The 18,217-nt window shown below is 48.9% G+C and overlaps 1 protein-coding gene and 1 non-coding gene across 3 annotated transcripts in view; both read left to right on the top strand.

Annotated features, from left to right (window-relative positions):
• LOC146812747 (28S ribosomal RNA) overlaps positions 1-813 on the top strand; it is a 3,969-nt gene extending 3,156 nt beyond the window's left edge. The window contains exon 1 of the ribosomal RNA XR_014967081.1: positions 1-813. This exon is cut by the window's left edge and continues 3,156 nt beyond it. This is a non-coding gene — a ribosomal RNA (28S ribosomal RNA).
• USP5 (ubiquitin specific peptidase 5) overlaps positions 1-18,217 on the top strand; it is a 200,084-nt gene that overhangs the window by 48,720 nt on the left and 133,147 nt on the right. The gene's annotated exons all lie outside the window — the stretch shown is intronic.

Below are 18,217 nucleotides of genomic sequence, written 5' to 3'. Positions count from 1 at the left end.
CCAGGGACAGCGTCAGGTGGGGAGTTGGACTGGGGCGGTACACCTGTCAAATGATAACGCAGGTGTCCTAAGGCGACCTCAGGGATGACAGAAACCTCCCGCGGAGCAGAAGGGCAAAAGCTCGCTTGATCTCGATTTTCAGTATGAATAGACCGTGAAAGCGGGGCTTCATGATCCTTCTGACTTTTTGGGTTTCAAGCAGGATGTGTCAGAAAAGTTACCACAGGGATAACTGGCTTGTGGTGGCCAAGTGTTCATAGCGACGTCGCTTTGTGATCCTTCGATGTCGGCTCTTCCTATCATTGTGAAGCAGAATTCACCAAGCGTTGGATTGTTCACCCACTAATAGGGAACTTGAGCTGGATTTAGACCGTCGTGAGACAGGCTAGTTTTACCCTTCTGATGATGTGTTGTTGCAATAGTAATCCTGCTCAGTACGCAGTTTCAGACATTTGGTCTATGTGCTTGGCTGAGGAGCCAATGGGGCGAAGCTACCTTCTGTGGGATGATGACTTAACGCCTCTAAGTCAGAATCCTCCCTAAACCGTAACGATACAGCAGTGCCGTGGAGCCTCGGTTGGCCTGGGATAGCCGGCCTCTCTCTGGGGGGCCGGTGCGTAGAGCCTCTCACTTGGAGGCTGGAGCACGGACGGAAGGGGGCTGCCTCCATTGCCCTTAGTGCATCGCATGTTCGTGGGGAACCCGGTGCTAAATCATTCGTAGACGACCTGATTCTGGGTCAGGGTTTTGTAAGTAGCAGAGCAGCTACCTCATTGCGATCTAATGAAAGTCATCCTCCGAGCCAAGCTTTTTCTCTCCTTGCGTGGGTGCCCGCAGATTCCCTCCTCCACCACACCCAGGGGTGGGTCCCTCTGCCGCCAGGCAAACGGGAGGGACGCTGAGGGGCTAACGTGGGCCCGTGGGAGGCTGCCTCCACCACGTGCCCTCTGGCACGGGGGTCTCCCCCTCCCTGCCCCACCAGGGTGCAGGGACGGGGGCCACCATCCCTTGCAGGTCAGCGGGGTGACCAGATGGCCTGGGCCGGCCGGGCCTCCCCTTCCCGCTACTACCATGCAAGTCAAGCAGGGAGGTGAGCAGCCCCAGGGAAGGAGCCTCCTGAGCGGCAGCCTCGGAGCGCCTGGCCACCCTCGCCGTTGTCAGACTGCAAGGACGACTGGGTACAGCACCGTCCCAGGCCATCTGGGTGCTGGGTCGTCCCCGGCCATCTGGTCGCCTGTCTGTGCAACCAGATGGCCCTGCGGGCCGGGTGACCAGATGGCTGACCTGCCAGGCTAACTCCTACTTTTGTCCTTCCCTAGGGTTCTGTAAGCCCCCACTACATAGTCGAGGAAAATGTGCTCTGCGGGGAGCGGAGTTGGCCTGGGCTTAACCCTCCTTGGTTCCAGCTGAGGGACCGGGCCCGGGGCTTGTGCTCCGTCCGATGGGTCCCAGGGTGCTGGAGCCCCCCTGTCCTGCAAGCCAGCCGAGGGTCCGGGCGCTGGGGACTGGGGTCAACCGGGGCCCGGGAGGCTCTTCCCCGGCCTGGCTAGGGTTCGGAAGCTGGGACCGGGGCTCAAGCTCCGTCCGACTGGTCCCGGGATGCAGGAGCCCCCCGTCCTGCAAGCCAGCTGAGGGTGTGAGCGCTGGGAACAGGGGCCACCGAGGCCCGGGGAGGCTCTCCCCGGCCTGGCTAGGGTTCGGAAGCTGGGACTGGGCCTGGGCCCTGGGATCGTGCTCCGTCCGTCTGATCCAGGGGTGCAGGAACCCCCCATCCTGCAAGCCAGCTGAGGCTCTCCCGGCCTGGCTAGGTTTCAGAAGCTGGGACCGGGGCTCGTGCTCTGTCCGGCGGGTCCCAGGGTTCGGGAGCTCCCCGTCCTGCAAGCCATCCGAGAGTCTGGGTGCTGGGGACGGGGGTCCATTGGGGCCCGAGGAGGATCTCCCTGGCCTGGCTAGGGTTTGGAAGCTGGGACCAGGACTGGGCCTGGGGCTCGAACTCTGTTCGGCGGGTCCCGGGGTGCGGGAACCCACCATCCTGCAAGCCAGCCGAGAGTCTGAGCGCTGGGGACGGGGGTCCACCGGGTCCGGGGAGGCTCTCCTCTCCCCGGCTAGGGTTCAGAAGCTGGGACCGGGCTCGGGCTCCGTCTGGCGAGTCCCGGGGCGCGGGAGTACCCTCCGTCCTGCAAGCCAGCCGAAGGTCCGGGAGCTGGGGACGGGGATCCACCGGGGCCTGGGGAGGCTCTCCCTGGCTGGTGTGCGGAAGCTGGGACTGGGCCCGGGGCTCGAGCTCCGTCCGGCGTGTCCCGGGAGCCCCCCGTCCTGCAAGCCAGCTGAGGGTCCGAGCGCTGGGGACAGGGGTCCACCGGGGCTCGGGGAGGCTCTCCCCGGCCTGGCTAGGGTTCGGAAGCTGGGCCCGGGGCTCGAGCTCTGTCAGGCGAGTCCCTGCGTGCGGGAGCCCCTGTTCTGCAAGCCAGCTGAGGGTCCGAGCGCTGGGGACAGGGGTCCACCGGGGCCCGGGGAGGCTCTCCCTGGCTAGGGCGCGGAAGCTGGGACCGGGCCAGGGGCTCGAGCTCCGTCCGGCGGGTCCCGGGGTGGGGGAGCCCCCCGTCCTGCAAGCCAGCTGAGGGTCTTGGCGCTGGGTACGGGGGTCCACCGGGGCATTGGTAGGCTCTCCCTGGCCTGGCTAGGGTTCAGAAGCAGGGCCCGGGGCTCGAGCTCAGTCTGGCGGGCAGGAGCCCCCACCCGTTCTGCAAGTTAGCTGAGGGTCCGGGTGCTGGAGACAGGGGTGCATCGGGCCCCAGGGAGTGCTCTCCCCGGCCTGGCTGCTTTCAGAAGCGGGGACCGGGCTGGGGAGTGGGGGTGGCCGGCTTTATCCACTCTGCAGGCGGAGCGGAGTTCTCTGCCCACCCCATATTTATTTGAGACCTTCTATAAATTTCTCTTCAACAGCTCCACACAGTGTACAACCTAATCCATGGGACCTCTTTTGGCCTCATAAGGTACTGCACCCTGCAATATGGCTAGATAAAAAAAATTGGCATTTATAATGCCATAACTCCAACTTTGCTGGGTGCAGTGCCATATGTGGCGAAAAGAGGTCCCATTGGACCTCTTATAGCCACATGTGATACTGCACCCTGCAACATGGCTAGATAAACAAGCATTCAAAATGCAATAGTTCTCGCCTTTGATTAAGTTAAAGCCATTTGCTTTGCTAATGATATTGTATAGCAAAGCAAATGGCTTTAACTTGTTTTTGTTGTTGCAAATTAAGCACCGACTTTACTTTGCTCTCGCCCTTCCCTCCCTCCCAGACGGGGACTGCTCTTCTCCCACGGCTGCCTCCTCCGTCGCTGCTCCCTTCCTCGGGTGCTCGGTTGCGCATCAGGCATTGACACCTATATAAATACATGGCACACCCGCGCCCTCCCAGTCTTGTGATGGGAGATGCCAAGGCCGAGCAGTGGCACGTGCAGCTGCTCTGTGCAGAGTATCCTGGCCCAGGCCTGGCAGGAGGGCCTGTGGAAGGGGTCGCAGAGGAGGCTCACGCCCCTTCTTCACAGGGGGGTGGTAGATGCATGAACCGCCTGCAGAGCTGGGGCGGGGGCATGACCATTGTGGTGTAAAGTGGCTGATGCTGAGCAAGGACAGTGCCTGGTAAGGTTGAGGCCTGTGGTGCTGCAGGTGAAGGGTGGACTCCTCTGGCCCTGTTATGACTTCAGAGTGCAGGAGATGGGCCTCAAGGTGTCATTCCTGACCCAGAGTTGGAATCCAGGCTCGGGCACCTGTTGAAAGGCCGTGGGGTTCTGGACACATCACTTGCCCTGCCTGTGAATTGGACTCAGACATGGAGTGCTCTTAGCGCTGTACTAAAGCACACAATGCAGACAGAACCCCTTAAACATGAAATAATGTCAGTATTGTATTTGCACATTGAATAGCTGGGCGCTGTGCTTCAATAAATACTGTCTGGCTTAGAGCTGTGGTAAAGCATAGATTGCTGCGGGTCCTTATGCATCACAACCTGACCGACATGAATGAGAAAAGAATGAATGCCGTGATCCTATTACCCTCCAACGAGACTCCTTCTCTCTAATTATTAATCCCCTGAGCTGCCGCCACCCGGGCCCTGTCTCGCTTCACCTCTCTCTTCAGTCATTCATCTACTCAGAATCCTTCGTGGCCTTTCCGCTACTGTGGCGATGGCCCCTCCGTCCCCATTTACCACCGCTAGCCAAACTTCATTCTTTCTCTGTTTCTGTATGCCAGTTGTTCTCTCAGCTCACTCACTAACACTCCTTCGTTTATTACATTCCCTGAAAGCTGTGTGGCCCCCTGTCGCGGTCATCGCACTACCACCCTCCCTACAGGCGGGTTACCACAAGACTTGTCCTCTGACCCCTGCTATGGCCCCTCATATACCGCCTCCCTCGGGGACATTATCTCCTCTGTGTGGCGTCTCAATTTATTCCTGTGCTGTTGACAATCATATTTTGTTCCTCCTCCCCAGGGACCCCCCTGCAAACCAAAACTCTCGATCTGCCTAAAGGCATTGCGCACAGCGTGTCTCTCTGTTTACTCATGTCTCCTCAGCAGCTCCTACTCCCTCACCACCCAGATCTTTTTCTTTTTATTTTTTGCAGTTTTATATAGTGCGAACTTGGCCCAAAGGCATCAGAGCGCTTTACATGAACACCAGATCACATCACATAAGGTCAGATTTTTTTTTAGGATTGTGGGCTATTGAATGATTTGTTTAGAATCACAGGATGTGGAGTTGATGCAGGGACTCAAGCCTGGTTCCCTGTTCCAAAGAGGCAGCTCAGGCCTTAAGGCCACAAGTAAATACATCTTCTCCACCCCCCCCCCCCCCCCCTCGTTCCAGGAACCTGTCAGTATGGGGTACCGCTAGACTGAAGGCGTTGTTATATAGCGCTCTTATAAATCAGCAGCTAACTGAAGGCGTCCTTATATTGTGCTCCAAAAATAGCAGCAGATATAGCAAGACGCCGTGTTATAGCACTCCTATAATTCCACAGATATCTCAAGGCTCTGTTAAATGGACCTCATAAACCGGCAGCCACCGCCCCTCAGGTGGGACCTTAGCTTCACAACTTGGGACACCCAAGTCCCTGGTCCTCCTCCTCCACTGCCATGAACATGTAATCATGTATGTATGTACTATGCATACAGGGCAGAGAAGGCAAGTCTAAATGAAGTCACTTTTATGTCTCTGTCTCGGATTACTTGCCCTGTCCATGTTTCATTATACGATTCATCATCTGTTGCGACTTTACCATTGTGTCAGAAAGGTACCACCGGATGCATTAACAACACTTCTATTAAAAGGCCAAAAAAAACACAGCAGGCCAAGTCCCTTCCAGGGGAAACGGCAATCCCAATCCACAGGCTGCACGGCGTGCGGCGGCAGGGCCCCTCCTGCCGGCATCTCCTGCAGCCAGAGCCCAGCTCTCTAGGGCGAGGAAGGGGCAAGGCTCGGACAGCTTCCGCCTGCTGCACGGGGCTTTCAGCACCGCATCTCTCCAGGCTCTGGGGAGGAGGCACGCTCGGAACGGAGATCCGGACAGAGCAGGGAGAGGCCCAAACACCAAGCCGAACACACTAAGCTGGAGGAGGGAGAGAGCAGGCAGAGCCAGCCAGGCTCAGGGGGCGCGTCGCCACTCGAGTGGGGAGGGAGAGAGGGAGAGAGAAGCGGGTGGAGGAAAGAAGGCAAAGAGAGGAGGAGGCTGACAGAAAGGAACGATGGAAGGAAACAGAGGAAGGATGACAAGAGGGGAACGCACATATAATACAAATTTAAAAAAAAAACTTTAGCCTTACCTTGTTGTGCAAGCGTAAACCATCATCTCTCAAAAACATGACACACACTCCAACCCAAAGGCATCAGCTGTGTAGCTTCACAGAACGCAACGCATGACTGCTGTCTTCAAAACAAGCATCGATCTCTTAGCTTTATGGGGCCATGTGTTTCTAATTAGAAACACATGGCCCCATAAAGATAAGAAAGTGCTTTGCGACAGCAGCAAAGCAGACGACCCAGTCCAGATCGGAGGCCAAAGGGCGTCGACCAAAAACCCTAATTTCCAATGGCAGGCCACCGTTTAGCATAAATGGTGACGGCAGCCAATGGAAATGAGGGACGGGGCTTCAAGCCCTTTTCTGAAACTCCTCGTTAACAATAGCTCTCGCCTAGGCGAGCAGCGCTTTGCCATGCAACGCCACGCAAGAATAAAAACATTGGCATTTGTAATGCCAATAACCTCACCTCAACTCAACAAATGCAAGACCGATTGCATTTCCAATGTAATAGGTCTCGCATTTGTTAAAGTTAAAGCTGTTGGCATTGAAAATGACAGTGCTCTTTACTTTTGCTTTTTTATACCATTGGCAATAGTGCTATGCAAATATATTAACTCTGCTGCAAATAAAAAAAGTAAAGTACAAAACATTCCTTTCAACACCAACAGCTATGACTTTAACAAATGCGAGAACTATTGCAGCGGAAATGCTTGTTTTAATTAAAGCAATTTGTTTTAGGTACACCCTGCACCCTGGTTTCCCTTAAAGGAAACTGGATATATTTAACAAAATATGTATATATGTATGTATATGTGTAGATATAGATATATAGATATCTATGCAGCTCCTCAGCTATGGCGGAGGAGCGTCGCCCCACTGCTTTTAAGCAGTTCGAAGTAGAAACATAAATTGACACTAGCTTTGAGTTATCATTTTATGCTTGTGCTGCTTTGCGGGTGGGCGGGACTACTCTGCTCTCAGAGCAGGGGAGGAGTGGTTAGCCCACTCCTAGGTGCACATGACTGTCGGGCCGCCCAAAACAGTTGTGCACACTTTCCCATTTCTCCATGCAGGCTGCATTACAGCCTGCGTGGAGAACATACCCAGGCCCCCATTCCCTGGCTGAGTGTCAAACCAGGACACTCAGTGATTGGTCAGGGGAGCCTGGGTGCTTACTAATCACAACGCTGGAGAGCAGGAGCAGAGACGCGGTACCTGGTGACAAAGTAAGTTTATTCTTTTTCTTTTACATCGCGTGCCACCCGCAAGCCATGCCGTGTGTGTGTGTGTGTGTGTGTGTGTGTGTGTGTGTTGGTTTGTTTGTTAACTTTTTAGGTCTCGCTGGCGTTGCAGCGCTTCGCGCTGCCGCCAACGAGAACTATTGTTGCCGAGATGCCTCTCAAGGCAGACAGACCGGGGTGCGCGCAGCGATCGGGGTCTGTGGACGCGCTTCTGAAACGCGCTTGCGCAGACGCACGCGCCCCCAAGCACACACACGCCCCCAAGCACACACACGCCCCCAAGCACACACACGCCCCCAAGCGCGCGCGCGCCACGCTCCGCCGGGCTTGTCTTGTTTTTTTAAAGCAACACCTGGGAGCAGACCCGTCAAACACCTTCCGCATGCACCCAACTTTGACAGATCTCCCCCCCCCCCCCCAGCAATCCATACCCGCGGACACCCAGACTTGGAACATACCCTGGAGGATGTAGATTCAACAGACCCTGCCTCGGGCAGACCCCTGCGGACCTCGGTTCGTGCGGGTTCGCTGTTTTACCTTCCGTTCGCCGGCATGTGCGAGGCCACATCTGTCGGTGGTCGACTGGGGCCAGCCCTACACAGAACCGCGGTAAAGGAAACTGAAAGCAACCGCAACCGCACCAGGAAGCGAGAGGTGGGCGTGTTGGAGTTGAGGGGAGGGGCCAAAGATTTGGATAAGGTAAGCGATAGGTGGAGCCCGGCGATGGGGCGGTACTACGTGGCGGAAGGGCGCAAAAGAACGTAAACAAACTTCCCTGGGTTTCAAGGCACTGGCAAATGTACTGAAGGTGGGTCTGAGGCGCATGGCCCCTGTCCAGTAGCGTAGCAAGGGTGCCAGAGACCCTCCTGCATGCAAGGAACATGCCCCCTCTGACTGCTGTTGTTGTAGTAGACTGCAGCAATTGTCAGGATTCAATGTGCCACTTAGGGACCCGGTGCCCCTGCTGCACCACTGGCAGCAACGCCCCTACTCCTGTCATCCTGTTGTCAGACCATAGAAAACATAATACAATTACCTAAGAGGTCCAATACAATTACCTAAGAGGTCCTTCACGCCTTCGATATAGAGACCTCACAGGTGAAAACTGAATTTTTCTAGAACACAATTCCCACGCTGTCCTCTTTCACGAAAACTACTGAACAGGGAAGTTACTCACACCTGTCATGGGAAAGCTGGCATTTTGGGAATTTCTACTAATACTCTTGTGAGACTGTCTTAAGGGGATAATAGACAGCTGAAGTTATGTCCATTTCCAAGACACTGGTCCCTATGATATGGAAGCAGCCAGATCTGAGGTCTGTTGTCACTGCCTGGCAGTTGCTGCTGTGCAACTCCAAGCATTCATTGTCTATGTCAAAGTGGTACAGGGTAGTTGAGAATGGGGTCACCATGGTGGGAGATGATATGGTCTCTCCTAGAAGCCGATTTCTGTGTCACTAGTTCCACAGTGAATGGTCGCAAAAGCCATCATGCAGTGTCAGCCAGAGAGGGCCAATACTCTGATGTTCCACATTTCAACCCCACCAACCAGGTCATTCAGAAATCGACTCAAGGAAAACGTGCTCCGATCTAGAACAAGCATTGGCATAGCCAATAGGTCTTGCCTTTGGGACCTTATAAGTGTTTAGTTACCCAGCACAATATCCTTGGTGCAACAACATCAACTGTTGCATGGCTGAACACTTCTAAGGTCTCAAAGGCGAGACCTATTGGCTATGCCAATGCTTTTTTCTAGTTGACATTGTTAAACCAATATTTAACAAGCATTTCCAATGCAATAGGACTCGGATTTGTGAGAGTTTAAGCTATTGGCATTGTAAATAACAATGTCTTTTATTTATGTTTTAAAAACCAACACGTAAATAAAAGGCATTGCCATTTACAATGCCAATAGCTCAAACTCTCACAACTGCGAGACCTACTGCATTGCAAATGCTTGTTTTAAGTATAGGCAGTAGTTTATGTGACTGCTGCCCTTTGGGGCCCCCTTTCGGTTTGCGAATTGGTTACAACCTACATTCGTGTAGTCAGTAATATATTAATATTTTGCAACCAGATTACGGTCCTAAAAATTTATTTAGCCCCTTTCCAAATCTGCATTTGGAAGGAATGCCCTAAATTCGCCTCTTCCAATACAGATTCGGTTGCAAACCCAATTTCCCATTCAGTAACTTGTTACAGAATTGCAGTTTGGGTTTCATACATATCAAAATCCTTTTGCTGTCGCAAATGGCCTGATTCTGTGAAATAGAGCTTTTGCGAATGATTAACCGGCCCTTATTGGCTTGAACACCCCGTGGCCAAGAAACTAGCAAAACCGCCCTGATTACTCTATTACTCCTTCCAGCTGAATAGTTCAACTCTTTCCAAGAGGCTTGCTTGAGGCGTCTTTTTTTTAAATGCAAATTAAGCACTAAGCTGTCGCGTGGCTTCTGCCAATGCTCTTCCTCATTTAACAAGCTACCGCCCCTCCTGTCCTGCAGCGGAGGAGTTTCTGTCCAGGAGTCTCCTGTACTCATTTTGTAGGTGCGGTAATAGTGAAATGTAAGTGCTCAGAAAAGAATATTGTCCTATTTATTTTTCAGACGGTTTTGTCGCGAGAACAGGTGATTTGAAAAATCATTAGCAAAATGTCCCTCTCTGAACAAACCAGTAAAAAACAGTGGTTGAAGTTGACTGACCCAAAGCTACTGCTGTGTACTACTTATTGTATGTACTTTTTATCTTCGGTAATGCAAGCTAGATCTATAGGCTTTGGCAATGTTTTTGTTACAAATGAAGCGCTGAGTCCAGGAGCAAAATACTTTATTTGAATTGTGCTAAAGAGACTGTTGTTTGCCTAGTGTTGACGCAGAGAAACAGCAACTTGTTCCTCTTAGTTCTTGAGAACCAAGCTAGATCGAGGCACTCCACATCTCACACCTCGTAGAGTTCTTCTCAGAGCCGCTTGAACGTTTCTTTATAATGTTCAACTTTTCGCATGTAAAAACAATATTCTCTGAACGTTTGAAGAGCATACTACAAGGTCTAGATGCTGCTACCCCGCACCAGGGAGATACTGAAAAATGCTACCCCCCCACCCCCGGTACTCTGGCTTAAGCATTTGTTATGATTACAACTGCAATACAAAGCACACAAAATATATGTAAATAGTCATTCATTTAACAAATACACAAATTATGAAATAGTTTGTATAATTCACAAACAAATATAAAAACATTTTTTTTAATTTTAATTAATACGTTGGAATCTTTCTAAATTCAATTAAGGCCACTCATCGTCCATACTATATTCTGCTTGATGCTACTCCCACGAATCAATCTGGAGACACTAACCTAATTTTTAGCCTTCAGTTTCAAATTCCTTCACATTTACAGAATGGTTTGTAATTTTTTAGTTGTATATTTGCTTCGTCATAGATATACACTTTATTAATCTTTTTATATTATTTAATTTTCTAAGCAGTCGCGGACACCCTCCGTAGGTTTCGCGGATGCCCAGGGGTCCCATACCACAGGTTTAAAAACCACTGACATAGGCCATTTGACGACCTGTAACTCTGTTTGCCGTCCGAAACCTTTGTTTTGTTCGTGCTTGAAATTGCCATCAGTAAAAGTGTTGAACCTCTTTTGAAATCATTATCTGTGTTTAGTCAGCAGGATATATCAACATTAGAATAGATTCCCCCGACTTCCCTTAATATTGAAACCTTTTCTATAAAGACCTTTTGTTTCGCCTTGATTTCACATATAATGTATGTGTTTATTTACCAGAGTATAAGGATGTAGCTCCAAAGAATGAAACAAAAAGCATTCCGCTTTAATGTAAATGTGGACAGAGAAAGGGATAGCCATTTAGTTTCAGAGCTGTTCAATGAGAAAACTGGAAACATGGAATTAATTCTGGCTTCTCCGTTTGACGACATTGTGTGATCCTAGGCAATTACCTTATTTCACTCTGCCGCCTTTTCCTTCAGCATCACATTTTAAAGCAATTAATACATCATGAGCGCTATGAAAAAAATCCCTCCTGTATATGGTTTATTAGACTGTAATGGTGCTCTATAATAATGACCTGGGCCACACACCAGGTGCCATGACAAATCACTTGCCTCTTGATTGACTCATGCAGGGGTGTAGCTTGATCGGTGAGATTTAAGGGGAGTGAATCTCAAATTTCGCAACTGAAAAAGCAGTGGGCCACAGGGTGAGATGGGTGATAAGGGCAAGATTCAGGATGGACTGTTCTCATGAGTAGCTAGATCAGTGCTGATTTGCACTTTGTGGGCCTCTGAGGCTGATTTGGAATTTGGATGATAGGGTAACCCTGCACCTTAAATTCAATTACCTCTCGCCTGATTTTGAGTCTGGTGGACCCCAAGTTTTATGCCAACAGAGAAACTTCCTCCGACGGCCCAGCTGAGAACAGCATGTCAGAGGTAACCTGTCCCACTGCATATCCTGGAGCGAAGGGACAATAAAAGTAGAAAAAAGACCTCCACACCATGGGAGATAACTCCCATGTGTGGTGGCCATTTGTTTTTTATTTTTCAAAAACCAACTTCCGCTGTAGGAGTTTGTTTTTGAAAAATACTAAACTTTGGAAAAGTCTGACAGTTATCCTTCCTTCTGTCAAAGTTTTCCTACATTAACTGGAACCAACAGTGGTTCTTGTCCATGCATTGAGATTTACGCACAACCTGCAGACATCTCTAAATTTTGCAGGCAATTCAAGGACAGGGTGGCTGACGTAAAGTCCCCTGCCCCCCTGTCTGCCTTTACTCCATCTGACAAACGATAAATCAGGACACCTGTCTGGAGTGGCCCAGTGGCGAAAAACAATGCTTTAGAATGCTACTCTGAGCCAGTTGTTAGACTGTTGGAATGGATTCATCCTGTCACCTTTTGGGTGTTGGGTTGCTAGTAATAAGCTTGGAAACCTGAGACTGGTGCAGCTTGCGAAGCCTTCTCCTGCCAATGTTTGTGAATTCTAAAAAGTAGTAAATTTGCATCAATGGTTGTAGATATGCTACTTTTTTAGTAAGTTTCTGATCCAAAAAATGAACAGTTTAAAAACTCTTGATGAATTCGAATCGATAAGAAAAACGAAAACCGACCTAGCAGACCCACTATGGGCCCCCAGAACCAACTTCCAAGCCAAGAATGTCCTTATTTGGGTGTCGGAATGCCCCCACCCTCCATCCGAAGCTACGCCCTTGGACTCATGGTATTGTCGTCAGTGCAGTGGGTGAGCATGAATGTTATTAAGGTTAGGTTTTTAAACCATAATTCCAGTCAAGTCCTTCCAATGCAGTGAAAAAATGTGACCTATTAAAGTGAAACTCTTCTTCATTTTAGAGGAATGCACTCTGTTGAATCTTTAACGTTCTTTTACAAAGGCCTCTGCATGTTAAAGTAGTGTGGGCCTGCAATATTAGAGCAGACTCAACTGGATAGGAAACGTCCTCAACAAAGAGGCCTAGTTTCAAGATTGCAACAAAGAAACAAGTGACGTTGCTTATAAATCACTGCTTGTGGGTCCCACCAACACTGACCGGCTCAAATCTGAGCAGCTGCACCGTGACACCCCCATCCGCTTTACCCCGCTTTAGCAGCTTAAGTGGGACCAACCACCATACGTTGATTCCCTTCACTTTGTCCGTCAGTCTTCAGGGCTGCAGACACAAGCTCATAAAACGCTCTAAGGGCAGGGCTGGCGGGGGGAGGGGGGGGGGCGGTAAGTGCTGCTATGTGAGCCAAGTCCTAAAGCAGAAAGAGAAAGAAATTATGCAAAGTAAGAGAAACGGACAGAGTTGCAAATAGCGGACGCAGGGGAGAGAAACGGAAGTAGGAACAAATATGTGAGAAATAAAAAGAAGGGTGGTAGTTATTAACTGGGCCTGAGGAAGGGGAGAAGGAGAAAGGGTGAAGGTAATGAAAGGTGCAAGGAAGGAAATATAGTAGGAAGGAAATGTGAAAAACAAAGCGAAAGAAAGGGTGGGTGATAAGAAAAAAGACTGATTGAAGGAACACATGGTTGAAAGGATGGCGTGAAGGGTGAAAGGATCCCTTGGTGAAGGGATAAATGAAGGAAGGGTAAATGATTGAAGGGATGTATGGGCAGAAGTAATGATCCACAAAAGAGTGAGAGGGTGAATGGCTGGAAAAGTGAAACGATAAATCTGTGTGAAATGAATGGTCATTGGATGGATGGAACATTGAAAATATGGCAGTGTGAAGGGATTAATGAATGTGAACAGATGGATGGAATGTAAAGGGGTGGTGAAAATAATGAATCTTATCCTACATGCTTTCTTATGCATTTTTAGTTGAAGTGTAGTGATTGAGACCGTATTGGCCAGTGATTGTAAATTGTAGAAGAGATATTCCAGTCTTCCTGACCACGTTTTTAGATCTCCGCTAGACCGCTCATGCAATGTCTTGAATAGACGTGTTGTGTTCAATCTATGGGCTTCAGCCCGCCCATATGCTTACCATTTGCTCGCTTCATCATTGCTCTCATATCCTTTGTCCCCATTTGTCCAGTACATGGGCCAAGTACTTGTGTCCATCCACTGCTCCCATTGTAGGACCTACTTGTGTTTGAGCTCTCCAACGAGTGCTCATGTTTTCACTCCATCGTGCATCGAACAAAGTTACTCGTAAAACGAAGCACTATTAGTGCGTAATCGGAGTACTGAAAACCAGGAACTAAAACGTTATTGACCAATTTGTGTTATGTGATTTGGCAATACTATTGTATAAATAAACATGCATTATGTATATTTCCAGTCGGGTATGATAAGTTAGTTGTACTGGTATAAACATGCTCAATGTCGTGTGGAAAACTTGAAATAGTATTGATCCTTCAGGTAACCACAAAGCTTGTTGGGAATTGTAGGTAGTAAAACTACCAAACTACAAATCCCAACATGACAGATACAGTTAGCTGCCTGTAGGAATGCTTGAATGAGTCTAAGTCATAGCCAGGAGTGCCCGCCTCGCATCACCAAACTGCCTCCCACCTGCTGCATGTGACCACAACCAACCCTTCACCCACTTCCACCTGGTCTCTGGCGACAACAAAGAGAAGACAATGCAGCAACCCTGGTGTGCGGGCTAACTAAGCTCTATGGCCATGTGCTATGCTCCTTCACAGGCGTTACACCCATGGGCTGATGAGCTCCTGCATGCCTCTTTAAACAGGCACAGTGGAACGGGGAAGCACCCATTGCTGCACTGCCATCCTCTGCCTCACTCTGGTCTCGGAGCCTCCATACCCATCTGCAGTATTGCCTCCCTCTATAAGCATGAGCATATATATGGCTCTGTGTTACCGCCTCCACCTCCTGTCATCACACAAGTCCCTCCCCAAACCTTGCCCGCTCTGGATCAAGGCTTCGTCTGGCACATGTTGCACGGGAAGCCACGGCAGCAGGTTGGTAGAACATGATGCCCTATCCGGAAGTCAGATAATTGAATTTGTTGCTTAATCCCCTGTGCATGCGCTTTTACTGTTACTACGCGTATATCACTGTTACTGTAAATATTTGTCTTCCAACCTGTGCTTTAATATTTTACATTTAACCGCTTCTATATGTACACACTTTACCATTTACTTAAACGTTTAAATTCTTCGATGTATTAGCAGTTGCATTATTTAAAATCTACACCTGTGTACCTGTCTCCTATTCCATCAATATATGCACCCACCCACTCATTCACCCAGGAGGCAGTCCGTCCATCCATCCATCCATCCATCCATCCATCCATCCATCCATCCATCCATCCATCCATCCACCTCCCAGCACTATCTTCTCATCCTGCATAGTTATTTTTTTATGCATTTTGGTGCTCTTCTTGTGTCTTTACAGCTGCCTTAACGCGCTTTGTACAAAACAGAAAATAGACAAAAGAAAGAGGCAGACCAGAAAACAAAGATAAATCGCTGCTTACCTGATTAAATTGTGTGCTATTGGGCTACACAGCTAAAAGGCATTAACATTAACATATCCAATAGCTTCTCATCGCCGAGACCTATTGGCTTTGCAAATGCATGTTACATCTGGGTTTTGACAGTGGAGCTGGTGAACCACCTTTTGCTCAAAATCTACGAGTAGTGCAATAAATCCTTCAAAAAAACTGCTCTTGTTAGATAATTATATCATTCTTTAACTATCGCATGATGATGAGTTTTTGCTCAACTTTCGCAATCTGTATTTAACGTGTATTGAAAACAATCGCATGCTGTAAATATAGCACCCGATACAAAAACACATATGCAATTTTTACTGGGTGTGATATTTACAATATTAGATAAGTATCACGTGTTATATATAACACACACATGCAGAACAACAGGAAATTATTATACCTAGTGCCATGGAGCCCATTATGTATTCGTGATTTTTCATGCAACCAAACAGGCCTATTTATTACATTGTGTGCCTGTGTTTTTTTTAATATACAAGAAAATGACTTCTATGTATTTTTCTTTGGCTTTTCTTGTATACTTTATTTTTTTAAATGTTAAATTAATTTTACAAAAAAAAACATAGACGGCCCCCATCATTGCGATGTTTGACAGGTTATAGTTACTACGCATAGTCAGTGCTGTTCCACTTGCTCTTCTTTGGTGCCATTTATCTACTCCTCCCCTCTTCACCCACCCTCCACTTTCTCAATAGTGCTGGTTCGCTTCCCTGTTTTTGGACTCACACTCTTCCCTCTGTATCATTGCCAGGGTATCCAGACCTGCCATTATTTCAATGCAAATATGTGTCCAATTTATAGTAGTTCTTCGGTTCAGAAAGTCCAACCCTCAATGTTTCAAAAATCTCCCAGCCAAGATAGTTTAAAAAGGTTCTTTATTCATTATTTCTTCATATTAAAACAGCCAACAATTTTTGCTAAAACAAGAGGTTTGTCAGGGCTTTTATTATGTGCAGGTTGCATTATGCCAAAATTGTGGATAATTTGTACCTCCAGTTTCTGGAGAAGCGAACAGATGTAGCCTCTTAATTATACGTCCTCAATACATGGAAATGCTGTGTGCAGCAATCGGCCCATATATCCTCACTTCAAACTGCCAACTACTCTTTGGCAGTTTGAAGTGAGGATACACGGCTGGTTGCCGTACACACTATTCCCATGTACTGAGAACTATACCCTTTTGATTTTGCTCCCCAGACCATTCACATTCCAGGTGAATATCTTCAGCCTGGTATTATATATAGGTGATTGTTATGAGATATGGATGGGATTCTTCCCATCCTATCTGTGACCACAGTTGTAGCTATTATATACTTTTGTCAGCCTGGGTTGTTGCCCTGTCACTCTGTCTCTCCAGTAGCCTGTCTTTCAACTAACAGAACCAAGACCTCCCTCTTCTCCTCCCCCCACCCCAGCTCCCCCCTCTCCTGCAGATCAGGCCTCTCAACTGCCTGCCATTGTAACGTGCAGAGTGTCTATTGTCCCATGTTCTCCATGAACTTTGGGGTATACCAAGTGGCCCCCTCCCTCGCCACTTACCCTCCCAGTCCCTGAGACATTATTGATTCCCTCAAAGAGCGGCCAGAGTCTTTGTAAAAATACATCTCCTGCTTTCCTCTACAAGGCCCAGGTCTTGCGAGCGAAGTCTGAAGTCTGCAGTGTCTCTGTTCGATGACCGCTAGGGTTTGTGGTCTTCGACCCAGGTTGCAGGGGAGCTGCCTTCGTCCTCCTCCCACCATTGACTCATCCATCAGTAGTGTATTAGTTCCCTCAATGTTCTCACTCTCCAGTAGGTGTATGCTGGGAAAAGCTGATGGGTCTTCTGCTGGTCCTGCGGTGGGCGGGTGAACCTATCGTTTCCCTGCCCCATACTCTAGCTGTTCATGCCTCTAGGTCTTCTTGCTATTGTTTCGTCTCGCTCCCACTGGCCTGCATCCATCTAACCATTCCCATGCCTCCTCTGAGGTATTAAAATGCTATGATTTCTCCTCCGCCACCTCTCTCACTTTGGCCAGGTATATACTTAAGTTCACTCTCTCTCTCCGAGACATCTCTTTACCTCCTTGAAGATTTGCCTCGGTCTTTGCACTCCTAATGTAAAATCTGGAACTAGTCTAATCATAGAACTTTCATATTGGAGATGATTTCTGGCCCTGGTTGCTTGTAGTATTGTATACCTGTCCCTGTGATTGAAGATGCGTGCTATAATCCTACTGATCATGGTGAAGGTATTGTGGCGCTGGGGGCTTGCTCTATCGAGAAACATTGAGTGGCCTTTCGGTTTCAAAGTATTTAGAATGAAGTCCTCCAGAAACTGCTCAACACTCAGGCCCTCTGCTCTCTCAGAGAGACCATACACTTTTATATTGTTCCTGCGTGAGCACCCTTTGTAGTCTTCCAGTTTTGCCTGCGCAGAGTCATTTTCTTTTTCCAGTCGGCCAACTTGGTCTCTCAGTTTCTTAATATCATCGTTAAGTAGCGATACAGCTTTGTTCATCCGTGATGTTTTGTCATTGATTTTTCGGAGGTCTCCCCTGAGGAGGTTAACCTCGGTTGTCACGGAGTCTATTTTCAGTTCTAGTGCGCTTCTGATTCCCACTGTTGCTGCTGTGATGTCCTTAAGCATTGGTTCACTGTCTACAGTCCCATTTCCCTCTCAGTTGTTCCTTTCAGTTCCTTCTGCTGTCACCTATAAGGGTCTTAATGGTGGCGTTTTTGTCCATTGTGTCAGGTGGCCTTCCCCTCCTTTTCCCAGACCATTGCTCCTCTTGTTTTTCAACTTTCTGTTGTCTCTCAGTGATGGCGGTCCTGTCCACCTGTCCATTCTCTGAGGCGTCTCAGGAGGGACAGGCACCTGTTTCCTCTCTCTTCCTGGCTGGGGAGGGGGGGGGGGGGGGGAATTGCAGTTGTTTTCACTGCTGCCTGCTAGGGGAGCGTGTCTGTCCAAAGACACCCTCCCTGCTGCCAATTCGGCGAGCCTACCTGCGGCCTTTCAGATTTCCTACCCCTACTTCTCCTCCGGCACATTCTCTCTGGCTCACTATCCACCCCGGTTAGGCCTGAATGCTGCCGGTCTCTTTGCTCCAAGATGAGTGTCTTTCAGCAACTTCCCTGGCCATTGGCTCGGATAGTATTGTAGCATCAACC

This window comes from Triturus cristatus, chromosome 7 (assembly GCF_964204655.1).
Source record: "Triturus cristatus chromosome 7, aTriCri1.1, whole genome shotgun sequence".
In the NCBI taxonomy this organism is placed as follows: Eukaryota; Metazoa; Chordata; class Amphibia; order Caudata; family Salamandridae; genus Triturus; species Triturus cristatus.
The sequence above is the reverse complement of the archived record's forward strand: the minus strand, read 5'-3'. Positions and strand labels throughout refer to the sequence as shown.